Raw genomic sequence first — 13,348 nt, 5'->3', positions numbered from 1 at the left:
TGAGGAAAACAATTTCATTTTTTTGGAGCCTAAGAAGCTCCTTTGTTACCTAACTCTGAGATCTTTTTTTTTAAGAATTTAATAAATGATATTCTTACTGAAAGAAGGAATCTAAACTTAACTCTTTTTTTACTGAAGGCATAGTAACTAAGTATCCAATTCTAACTAATGAGAATTTCTCTATGATCTGTTGATATTTATTTCTGTTTTGACACTATATGAATAGTGTGGATTTTGCTCTTCTTTTTGTACAATACCATCCTTCTTTTCTCATTTAAGTAAACCTTTTCTTCATTTTTACAAAGTATTAATATTATTTAAGTATTTTTATTGAACTTTCACTTTTTTATCTTTTACTTAATGAATATAAATTTCCAAAGTGCAGCTTATGGATTACAATGGCTTCCCTCCCATAATTTCCCCTCCACCCGCAACACTCCCTTTTCCCGCTTGCTCTCCCCTTCCATTCACATCAAGATTCATTTTCAATTCTCTTTATATACAGAAAATCAGTTTAGTATATAAAAATTTCAACAGTTTGCCCTCACATAGCAACACAAAGTGAAAAAATACTGTTGGAGTACTAGTTATAGCATTAAATAACAGTGTACATCACATTAATGACAGAGATCCTGCATGATATTTTTAAAAAAAGATTGATTACTTTTCTATGTAATTTCCAAGTTAATACCATGGGTTTTATTTATTTATTTTTTTCATTTTCAATTATCTTTATATACAGAAGAACACTTCAGTATATACTAAGTAAAGATTTCATCAGTTTGCACCCACACATAACCACAAAGTGTAAAAATACTGTTTCAGTACTAGCTATATCATTACTTCACCTTGGACAACCTATTAAGGATAGATCCCACATGGGACGTAAGTACACAGTGACTCCTGATGTTGTTTTAACAATTTAACACTCTTGTTTATGGCGTCAGTAATCTCCCTAGGCTCTAGTCATGGGTTGCCAAGGCTATGGAAGCCTTTAGGGTTCGCCGACTTTGATCTTATTCTGACAGGGTCATAGTCAAAGTGGAAGTTGTCTCCTCCCTTCAGAGAAAGGTATCTCCTACCGTGATGGCCCCATTCTTTCCATTGGGATCACAATCGCTGAGATCCTTCATTTAGGTCTTCTTCTTCCTTCTTCCTTCTTCTTCTTCTTCTTCTTTTTTTCCCAGAGTGTCTTGGCTTTCCATGCCTAAAATACTCTCATAGTCTCTTCAGCCAGATCCAAATGCCTTAAGGGATGATTCTGAGGCCAGAGTGCTGTTTAGGACATCTACCATTCTATGAGCCTGCTGTGTCTCCCCCTTCTCATGTCGGATCCTTCTCTCCCTTTTTGGTTTTATCAGTTAGTATTAGCAGACACTAGTCTTATTTGTGTGATCCCTTTGACTCTTAAATCTATCAGTGTGATCAATTGTGAACTGAAATTGATCACCTGGACTAGTGAGATGGCATTGGTACATGCCACCTTGATGGGATTGTATTGGAATCCCCTGGGACGTTTCTAACTCCATCATTTGGGGCAAGTCCGATTTTGCATGTCCCCAATTGTACATCTCCTCCCTCTCTTTTTCTCATATTTAACAGGGATCACTTTTCAGTTAAAATTTAAACACCTAAGAATAATTGTGTGTTAATTACAGAGTTCAAGCATTAGTACTAGAACAAAAAAAAATACTAAGATGGATAAAGTATTACATTGTACATCAACAGTCAGCACAAGATCTGATCAAGTCACTGTTTCTCATAGTGTCCATTTCACTTCAACAGGTTTCCCCTTTGGTGCTCAGTTAGTTGTTGCCGATCAGGGAAAACAAATGATACTTGTCTCTTTGGGACTGGCTTAATTCACTCAGCATGATGTTTTCCAGATTGCTCCATCTTGTTGCAAATGACTGGGTTTCATTGTTTCTTACTGCTGTATAGTATTCTATGGAGTACATGTCCCATAATTTCTTTATCCAGTCTACTGTTGATGGGTATTTGGGTTGGTTCCAGGTCTTAGCTATTGTGAATTGAGCTGCAATAAACATTAAGGTGCAGACCGCTTTTTTGTTTGTCAATTTAATTTCCTTTGGGTAAATTCCAAGGAGTGGGATGGCTAGGTTGAATGGTAGGGTTATATTCAGGTTTCTGAGGAATCTCCAGACTGACTTCCAAACTGGCTTAACCAGTTTGCATTCCCACCGACATTTATTTATTTATTTGAAAGTCATAGTTACAGAGAGAGAAGGAGAGGCAGAGAGAGAGAGAGAGAGAGAGAGAGAGAGAGAGGTGTCTTCCATCTGCTGGTTCACTCCCCAATTGGCCACAAGGGCCAGATCTATGCCAATCCAAAGCCAGGAGCCAGGAGCTTCTTCTGGGTCTCCAATGCGGGTGCAGAGCCCCAAGGACTGGGGTCATCTTCTACTGCTTTCTCAGACCAAGCAGAGACCTGGATCAGAAATGGAGAAGCTGGGGTAGGAACCAGCTCCCATATGGAATGCTGGCTCTGCAGGCAGTGGCTTTACCTGCTATGCTTCAGCCCCAGCCCCACTTTCAATTTTTTACACAATAAACTTCTGAATTCATGGATTTGTGACTTATGGCACATTTTCAAACTGCCATGATAAAAATAATTAGAATTTTTTTTCTTCTTGTATACTCCAGAGAAACAACTAGATTATTTAATTCCTTTTCATCCTTACTTTTAATATGTAGATTTATTTGTAACTGCTATTGATTTTCTCTGTTTATTGTATTGACTTCACTAATTGTACTCAGTATGCCAGTTCAGTAGCCTTTTCTTCCACTCAGTCTATTCTTATATGAATAAAGCAACTATATTTTCTGTTACTTGATGTTCACAAATATGCCTTTTATGCATATAGTTTCTTGTTATTTTCATTTTCTGTGATTCCTCTATCTCCATTGTATTGACTTATATTTTAAAAACACACTCTTAATCTGAAGCTTATTGGATGTGCAATTTTATTTTTTAAGTTATTTCTTGTGTATAAAATGATAGAAAGATTAATTCTCATATGTGTGCAATATAACCTTGAGATAGTTGCTGTTGGTTTTAATTCCTTTTGTCCTATCCAATATGAACAACACAAATAGATTTGTCATTTTTGTGATATATCTTATATGAATGGAGAAATTCCTTCTTAGTTTGGTTCCTTGCCTAGACCACTTTCTTGGTTGATTTCTGTAGTTTGGGAGTCCTCAAATTTTCTTTCCAATTTTATTAGGCATTTTAATGAATGTAATAGCATTTGTGGATTTTAAATTTCTGCATCATAAATTGTTAGACTATATAACATTTTCCTACAAAAGTCCAATTAACACAGTACACAAAATAACATTTAACATAGACCCCGGTTGGGGTGCTGGATTCTGTCCTGGTTGCTCCTCTTCCAGTCCAGCTCTCTGCTGTTGCTCAGGAAGGCAGTGGAGGATGGCCCAAGTGTTTGGGCCTTGCATCCGCATGGGAGATCAGGAGGAAGTACCTGGCTCCTTGCTTCAGATAGGTGTGGCTGCCAGCCGCAGCAGCCAACTGTAGCAGCCATTTAGGGGGTAAACCAACAGAAGGAAGACCTTTCTCTCTCTCTCTCTCTCTCTCTCTCTCTCTCTCTCTCACTGTGTAACTCTGTCAAAAAATAAAAAGAAAAAGAAAAGTAACTTTTTTACACAACAAGTACTCATTGAATTCCCTCTATTTACATGATACTATGAAAGGTACTGGGAATTACAGCAATGAACAGGAAATATAAGTCCTATGTACTCATTGGATATTGCACCCAGATATTAAATAAGTCATTACAGTAATTTGCAAAAAATATGATTTTTTTATTTATGATTAAAATTCTTTTAAATTTTTATTAATATAAACAGAACTGATTCCATGTATTTCATGGTACAAGTTTAAGTAGATAAATATATTTCCCTTCCTCTCTCACTCCCTGTCTCAATCCAATTTCTTCCTTTATTTAATTTGTGCAAAAAACTCCACATAATTTAGGTCCACTCTATAATCACAGGCTTGATTCACCACTACTCATCCTATTTAAAAAGTAAAAACAGAAATATCTCAATTGCACAAAGGAGTATACACAAGAGCTAAAACTACAATTAAATGGGATTGCCACTGTGCACAGCACAGTGAGTGAAGCTGCCACTCTTAATGATGGCATCCCAAATGGATACCATTTCAATTCTAAGCTTTTCCACTTGTGACTCAGAGCCCTGCCAATGATCCTGTGAAATGAGGGGACCATGGTCCAAGTCCTTGGGCTCCTGACAAGCATATTGGAGACATAGAACTAATGACTTCTGGCTTTGACCTGGTTCTGACCATTGTGATCATTTGGGGAGTGAAATATGGGACAGAAAATGTCTCTTTGTCTCCCCTTCTCTCCTTCTGTAACTCTTTCAAATTATAAATAAGTCTTGAAAACTTTAATTTATCAATTATGAACAAAGCAACTTACAAAATAATCCAAGTGTAGTTGCTAAATTCATGTTTACTTTAATGTTACTACCAAATGAAAAATAATTTACCACTCTCTAAAACAAAACAGAACTATTGGCGGCGCCACGGCTCACTAGGCTAATCCTCCGCCTTGCGGCACCAGCACACCAGGTTCTAGTCCCGGTTGGGGCACCAGATTCTGTCCCGGTTGCCCCTCTTCCAGGCCAGCTCTCTGCTGTGGCCAGGGAGTGCAGTGGAGGATGGCCCAAGTGCTTGGGCCTTGCACCCCATGGGAGACCAGGAGAAGCACCTGGCTCCTGCCATCAGATCAGTGAGGTGCGCCAGCCACAGTGCGCCAGCTGCGGTGGCCATTGAAGGGTGAACCAACGGCAAAGGAAGACCTTTCTCTCTGTCTCTCTCTCTCACTGTCCACTCTGTCAAAAAATAAAAAAAAAATAATAACAGAACTATTAACCATAAAATTTAACTTTGTGGATTTGGCACTGTGGCATGATGGCCAAGCCTCTGCTTGCAGTTCTGGCGTACCATATAGGCACAAGTTTGAGTCAGTGGTGACCCACATAGGCACCGGTTCACATGCTGGCTATTCATTGCCTAGTATACAGTGGCCTCTGTGGTTACACATGCATTCATCCATCCATCTGCCTGTTCACATGTGCTCAATGTTGGGGTGTTCTTGCTACTCTCCTAGATAATAAGCCCACCTAAAACTCCTGGATTTTTTTTTAAATTCATAAGTAAGTGAGAAAGAATACTCCAGATAATCTCTGGCATGTGTAGAAAGAACCTCAGAAAACCGACTACAGATTTCATATAAAAGTAGCACTAAGGGGCCAGTGCTGTGGTGTATCAAGAAAAGCTGCTGTCTGCAGTGCTGGCATCCCACCCATATGGTCACTGATTTGTGTCCTGGCTACTCTATGTACAATCCAGCTCCCTGCTAGTGCCTGGGAAAGAAGCCAAATGTGGTCCATGTTCTTGGGCCTTTGCACCTATGTGGGAGATGAAACTCTTGGCTCTTGGCTTTGGCCTGGCCTGTCCTGGACATTGTGACCAGTTGGGAGTGTACCAGCAGATGGAAGTACTTTCTCTCTCTCTCTCTCTCTCTCTCTCTCTCTCTCTCTCTCTCTCTCTGGAAATCCTGCCTTTCAAATAAGTTTAAAAAATACTTAAAGAAAGTGATCTGAGTGGGAATATCTCAATGATTTTTGTTTAAAAATAAAAATAAACAAAAACTAGTAAGTCTATATGGAAAAAGCAATCTTATGTAAGAGTCTAAGGCTGGTCTAACCACTGCATTAATCTTTCATTGCTGATTTTTTTTGTCAAAGGCACCCTTTGCAATGGAACAGACCAGGGTTTAGATAATGCCCCTCTCTGCCATATGCTGTCTCCTGCCAGCTGTAGTCCTTTCTTTGATTGTGATCTCTGCTAGTTGTCATGTATGCTGAGCTAACTTTAGGGCATCAGGGTTTTAGGGCCCTATAGCTCCTGGAGATAAATGAAGCTTAAAGCAAAAACAGGAAAAGGGGCAAAGCTGCATCCAGAGTCAGCTTCCACACGTGTACATGCAATCTACAATTTGGGAAGCACTATTAACTCCACTCCTGGTTCTTTAGAAGACACTCTTGGACTCTGGCTAGAGGGGCCTGTGCAAAGGTCTGTGAATTCTTGGCTTGTCCTTTGAATCTCAATATCCTGAAAGACCAGGCTTCATGCTCCAAGCATGCCCTAAGTGTGTCCTGCACAACAGGAGGTGTCTTCTCTTTAAGTGATGATGACTTTACCCCAAAGTCCAAGGTGTTGGGCCCCAGGCTGCTTCCCAGCTGTCAGGTGCTGAGGACGTTGGCTTGTGCAGTGTCTTCCAGTCTCCTGGGACAGGCAGAGGTGCTTGATGTCCAACATGCATGCTTGGCCAAGTAGACAAAATATGCCTTGGAGGGATGCAGAGATTCACCAGAGGCACCCATGCCATTGCCTTGAGTTTCAGTATTTGAGAGGGCTGCAGACCTCTTAGTTCCCTCAAAGGTTTCTGCTGGGTGGACTCTGTCAACGTTTTAGAATTTCCGGTTTGCAATTACCACATTCCCCCAGCCGGGTTTCCTTGGAAGAGGACGTGTTGGGGCCTAAGTGTGGCCACAGGACATAGGCCGGGGGCTGTTTCTGCAAAGGTGCTTCATTCACCGTCTACATGCAGCTCCCCAAAGTCTCCAGCCAGCACGCCCTAGTAAAGGATGACACTTTTTGCCAGATCAGGCGTAAAGCTGATCATGCGCTGGTGTACTGAAGAGTCTCGCAGCCTACATTTGGGCTTCCCAGGTAGGCATTGGGTGCCAGGTTCCAGGGTAGGGCGGAGAGGAACAGCCGATGGGGTCTGGCTTCAGTCTTGTGATGCGGTACCCCTCTGGCTTAGGCTCAGCAGTGCAGGCTGCTGGTGGCTCAGTACCCTGTCTTAGCAGTCCTGCTGTGCTTATGTCACAATCGTGGCAGTGACCCAGGCAGACCACTGGGCACAGACTCCCCAAGGCTTCCCCCATCCCCAGTGGCAGCGTCTCTCAGGACGAGTCCTGGACAGGCTCAGGGAACTCAGCACTCTAGGGCCCTGCTGCAACAGTGGCCTGGCTGTGTGCTGGACCTCACACTCCCCATTCCAAGTGCTGAGGGATTGCTGCAGGGGCTCTGGGGCAGCGGAGTAGGAGGTGGTGAGTCGGCCCTGTGAAAGGCTGGAGACTGCTGAGGCACGCACTGCACAGGCTCCCACAGCCCGGCTGTCGCACACAACAGCCTGGGGAAACAAAATCGGGCACCCTCATGGCGACCAGCCCAGGAGCTGCAGGTGTGGATGGGCAGACACAGACTGTAGTACCACATAGGAATCTTTCTTCCCCAAAGTGTCCCCAACCATCACTCAGGACCTAACTGCTTTTGAAAGCGAAGCCATGGCTCAGAGGGGCGGCCCTGTCCTAGTCGCTGATTGGTGGCCAGCGTGTTTCAGTGCGCATGTGCACAAACTTGCCTTCCGGAGGCGCGCGAGTGCGCTTGCGCTTAACGGATTTTCTTGGAGCCTTGGCTGTGAGCTGAGATGGAGGCAACGCTGAGCCTTTCAGTTCGGATGTGGAAGGGAGAGGTTGCTCTGTCCTCAGGGCTTGCCTTAGGTTTCCCATGCTGGAAAAGGCCACCAGAAGTCTTGGCCATGAAGGATTTACCTCCCATTTAATACGGGCGAGTGTCTCTCCATCTCCTTCCTAAGGATCTCGGGAAGCCGCACACAGCTGCCAGCGAGGGTGAGGGAGTCCGATGGCGGCGGCTCCCTCCTGCTGCTCTGTAACAGTGGCGGGAACTATGGCGACCAGAACAAGTAACAGGTGACAGGGTCCGGCCCTCCTGTGACCGGGAAAGCTGCGCTCCCAGTCAGCCCCCCAGGCTCCTCCACACCTGAGAGGGAGACACTGCCCAGGCCACCTTTCAGCGCAGTGGCAACAAAGTGGAAACTGCAGTCAGGTTCCGAGGCTATTGCAGTCCCCCTTACAGAGCACCTACTGACATGAAAGTGGTTTAACTAAACATTCATTCTGTACAGTTATATACATATTTATTTTGTATACTGTATACATTACGGATAATTCATCCAATGAGAAATAATTTATTGTTCAGATGTTAGTGTCCTCAGCTGATGGTCCAGGACTTAAATTTCTGGGAAAAAAAGCCAAAAATTAAAATGATTAAATAAATTTAAAAATGGAAAAATAAAATTTAAATTGGATAAAATAAATAATTTAATTGGTTAAATAAAATACTGTCTCTTTACGTAGAATATTTGCATATGTACTAAAATTTAAATTTTCCTCTAGATAAAGTTTGCAGGTAATTTAAAGTACAAGAATATTAAACAATGGGGATTGAACTAGAAACGGAAAGTGTGACATTAAGGGACAAAGAAAATTATGCCACTCATATTAACACTAAATATAATCACATCTATATCAAGCTTTCTGATTTTCAAAGCAAAAGGAAAACACATGAAGTTATTGGTAATGTTTGCTAGAAATGAGCCAAGTTTAATTTTTTAATTTATCTTTTATTTGAGAGACAGGTGTGGATCATCCACCCACAGGTGCACTCCAGAGTTGAACTAGGCCAAATCCAGAAGCCACAAACTCAATCTGGGTCCACCACATAACTTACAGGGATGCAAGTACGTGGACCACAATCTGTCATTCAGGAAGCTGAAATTGGAAACCCACCCAGGATTTGAACACAAATACTCAAATACGGGATATAATTGTAACAAGTGATGTCTTGGCTACTAAATCAAATGCCTATCCTCAAAGATATTTTCAATAAAAACAAAGTTTTATGGGCACTGAAACCTGTTTGTAAAACATTATTTAAGTTATTCACAGACACTCCCATGAAATTTTGATTTTTTCATAGTTTTTTTTTCAGAATTAGTATACTATGCAATTACTGAATGTGATGCTAAGCAGTAAGATTGTGTTAATTTTAATTCTCACAAAAATTGTGAGTTACATAACATATTATATATATTGTAAAGGATGGCCACTTGAGCTGGCACCATGGCTCAGTTGGCTAATCCTCTGTCTGTGACGCCAGAATCCCATATGGGCTCCGGGTTCTAGTCCCGGTTGCTCCTCTTCCAGTCCAGCTCTCTGCTGTGGCCCGGGAGGGCAGTGGAGGATGGCCCAAGTGCTTGGGCCCCTGCACCTGCATGGGAGACCAGGAAGAAGCACCTGGCTCTTGGCTTTGGATTGGCATAGCTCCGGCCATAGCGGCCATTTGGGGGGTGAACCAACGGAAAAGGAAGACCTTTCTCTCTGTCTCTCCCTCTCACAGTCTGTAACTCTACCTGTCAAATAAATAAATAAAAAATCTTTAAAAAAAAAAAGGATGACCACTTGACTTCCCTAAACCAATATACTATAAAGGCAAAGTGATATATTGCAAGAGTTTAAGTTAGGAGCAAGTGTAACACAATGGATGGAACCTCCACTCGGGACACTCACATCGATGATGGAGTACTGACTTCTGTCCTGGCACCCAATTTCCAGCCCAGCTTCCTGCAAATATATTCTGAGAAGCAGCTAATGATGGCTCAATGGGGGTGCTTCCACCCACATGGGGGACATAGATGGAGTTTCTGGTAAATGGATCCCTGCCCCTGGCTGTGGCTTTGTCCAGCCTTTACAGCTGTGGTAATTTGGGAAGCATACCAGCAAATGGGAGATCTGTCTCTGTATTGCTTTAATCTGTCTTGCTCTACTTTTCATGTAGAAGGAAATAAACAAATAGTCCCTTTTTATGTTTCATTTATTTATTTGAAAGTCATACTTACACAAAGAGAGAAGGAGAGGCAGAGAGAGAAAGGTCTTCCATCTGCTGGTTCACTCCCCAATTGGCCTCAATGGCCAGAGATGTACCGATTCAAAGCCAGGAGCCAGGAGCTTCTTCCATTTCTCTCATTGTGTGCATGGACCCAAGGCCTAGGGCCATCTTCTGATACATTTCCAGGCCATAGCAGATAGCTTGATCAGAAGTGGAGCAGATGGGACTTGAACCGGTGCCCATATGAGTTGCTGGCACTCAGGCAGTGTCTTTACCTGCTATGCCACAGCACTGGCTGAGATTTATTTATTTTTTTTAATGCAAGAACTTAATGCTTATAAACTTTCCTCTTAGGATTGTTTGTGCTGTATCCCATAGGTTTTGATATGTTGTGTTTTCATTGACACTTATTTCATTTTTTTTTTGTTTTCTTTTTAATTCCTTCTGTGACTCTGGCCATTCAATAACATGTTGATTAATTTCCGTATATTTGTAAATATCCTATTGCTATTGTTGTTGATTTATAACTTTATTATTTTGTGATCTGAGAAGCTACATGGAGCTCTTTTATTATTATCAGGTTCAGTGAGATTTCATTTGAGGCCTAACTGAATTGTTAGTATAAAATCCTCCATGTGCTGATGAGAAGCATGTGTATTCTGCAGCTGTGGAAGTGTTCTGTAACTGTCTGTTAGGCCCATTTGCTCAATAGCATGTTTCAACTTTGATGTGCATTTACTGATTTTCTGTTAGTGATCTTTCCACTGATTACAGTGTGTCACCAAAGTCCCCCACTATTATTGTATTGGAGTCCATCTCTTCTTTAGGTCTAGTAATATTTAGATATCTTGGTAATATAGATATCTTGGTAGACATCTGTTGGATGAATACATATTTATGCTTGTAATGCCCTTTTCCTGAATTGATCTTTTTATGCATATATAATGTCCTTTTTATCTCTCTCTATATTGACAGAATATAATATTTTATTTAATGTTACTTTAATTTAATATATTTTATGTAATATGATTATTGCTCCTCTCACTCATTTTCTGTTTCCATTTGCATGGTATATCATTTTCCATCCCTTCACTTTTTTTTTTGACAGGCAGAATGGACAGTGAGAGAGAGAGACAGAGAGAAAGGTCTTCCTTTTGCTGTTGGTTCACCCTCCAATGGCCACCGCAGCCGGTGCGCTGCAGCCGGCGCACCGCAGCTGATCCCCATCACTTCACTTTTAGTCCTTGTGTTTCCTTACTTATGAAGTGAGTTTTTTGTAGGTGGCATAAATTTGGTCTTAAAAAAATCCATTCATCCATTCACTCTATTTGACTAGGGAATTTAATACATTTACATTCAAGGTTAGTATTAATAAATCAAAACTATACCTGCCATTATGGTGATTGGTTGTGGGTACCAACATTGTAAATCTGGTAGTGTTATTTATTTTCATCATGATTACTTCTTTTTTTTATTTGATGGGTAGAGGTATAGACAGTGAAAGAGAGACAGAGAGAAAGATCTTTCTTCTGTTGGTTCACTCCCCCAGTGGCTGCTATGGCCGGCACTGCACCGATCCAAAGCCAACAGCTGGGTACCTCCTCCCAGTCTCCATGCGGGTGCAGGGACCCAAGCACTTGGGCCATCCTCCGCTGCCCTCCTGGGCCACAGCAGAGAGCTGGATTGGAAGAGGAGCAACCAGGACTAGTACCTGGTACCCCAACTGGGACTAGAAGCTGGGGTGCTGGTGCCTCAGGCAGATGATAAGCCAATTGAGCCATGGAGCCAGCCCATAATGATTACTTCTAATATAGGATTCCATTCTGTATTTCTTGTAAGGCTGGCCTGGTGGTATAGAATTCGCCATTTTGGAATGTCTGTGAAATGGTGTAATTCTTATTCATTCTAAAACATAGCTTTCCTGGATACATAATATTCTTGTTTTATTTATTTATTTATTTATTTATTTGGTGCTTCTCCTGGTCTCCCATTCGGGTGCAGGGCCCAAGCATTTGGGCCATCCTCCACTGCACTCCCGGGCCAGAGCAGAGAGCTGGCCTGGAAGAGGGGCAACCAGGATAGAATCTGGCGCCCCAACTGGGACTAGAACCCAGTGTGCTGGCGCCACAAGGCGGAGGATTAGCCTGTTAAGCCACGGCGCCGGCCAATTTTTTTTTAATTTTTAATTTTAATTTTTTTTTGACAGGAAGAGTGGACAGTGAGAGAGAGAGACAGAGAGAAAGGTCTTCCTTTTGCCATTGGTTCACCCTCCAATGGCCGCCGCAGCTGGTGCGCTGTGGCCCGCAAACCGTGCTGATCTGATGGCAGGAGCCAGGTGCTTCTCCTGGTCTCCCATGGGGTGCAGGGCCCAAGCACTTGGGCCATCCTCCACTGCACACCCTGGCCACAGCAGAGAACTGGCCTGGAAGAGGGGCAACCGGGACAGAATCCGGTGCCCCGACCAAGACTAGAACCCGGTGTGCTGGCGCTGCAAGGTGGAGGATTAGCCTGTTGAGCCACAGCGCCGGCCCTTCTTTGTTTGCTTTTAATATTGAATATATTAACTGACTCTTTTCCAGCCGGTATGGGTTCTGTTGAGAAGCTGGCTGTTTTTCTAGTTGGCTTTACTAGATATGAAATGTGACAGTTTTCTCTACTCTAAGATTCTCTCTTTTTCCCTTATTTTTGACAATTTTATTAAAATATGTCTTGGAGAATGTGCTTTGTTAGGAGTCTCTATTGGTTCATTGAGTTTCCTGAATCTAGGTGTATGAAAATGACTTGGGGAGATTTCAAACATTATCACTTAATAGATAGTACTTTATTTTTTTATGTTGCATATTCACAGGAAAATCCTTCCCTACAAGGTCTGTAGTAATTTTAAGTCCTTATTGAATGATAAACATATTTGTACTATAGAATCAGAGATACTTAGGAAAATACATGATCTGTTTTTCCAAAAATTCCTGACACATTATTGAAATTTTATGATGTAATATGTGTAAATGGTACAACTGAAGAGTTACCAGACCCAATGTTTGCATTATTATTTCTTTATAACTGCAGTTTTAGCATCATGATGATACTGTTAGAACTACAAACACATGAAGCAAAGCTATCCATATATTTGCAAATAGGTTCCCAGCTATTAGTGATATAAAATCTACTATCAGTGTTCTGTTTCATTAAAGGCAAATGCTTGGCATTTTCAGTGCTTTTTTTGTGCAGTTGTGTTGCTATTTACAAAAGGCTGGCGTTACCTTGGAAAAGTACTGTCCACAAGACACCTGGATCCTGCTATCCTGATCCATATAGTGGCATTGGAAAAATCTATCAATCACTGCAGGACAGTGCAGCCCTGGATGAAAAGCAGTGCTGTCTGCCCCCATCAGTGTCTGTTAAAATTTCAAATGAATATGTCATGGAATAGGCCAGAGAAACATTAGCGCAAAGCTAACAGTGCTTGCTTGTGGTTATTGTTGTTGATGATCTTGAGGTGTACCTGTCTTAGGTGCA

Source organism: Lepus europaeus, chromosome 22 (assembly GCF_033115175.1).
Source record: "Lepus europaeus isolate LE1 chromosome 22, mLepTim1.pri, whole genome shotgun sequence".
Lineage (NCBI taxonomy): Eukaryota > Metazoa > Chordata > Mammalia > Lagomorpha > Leporidae > Lepus > Lepus europaeus.
Note: the sequence above shows the minus strand (reverse complement) of the source record.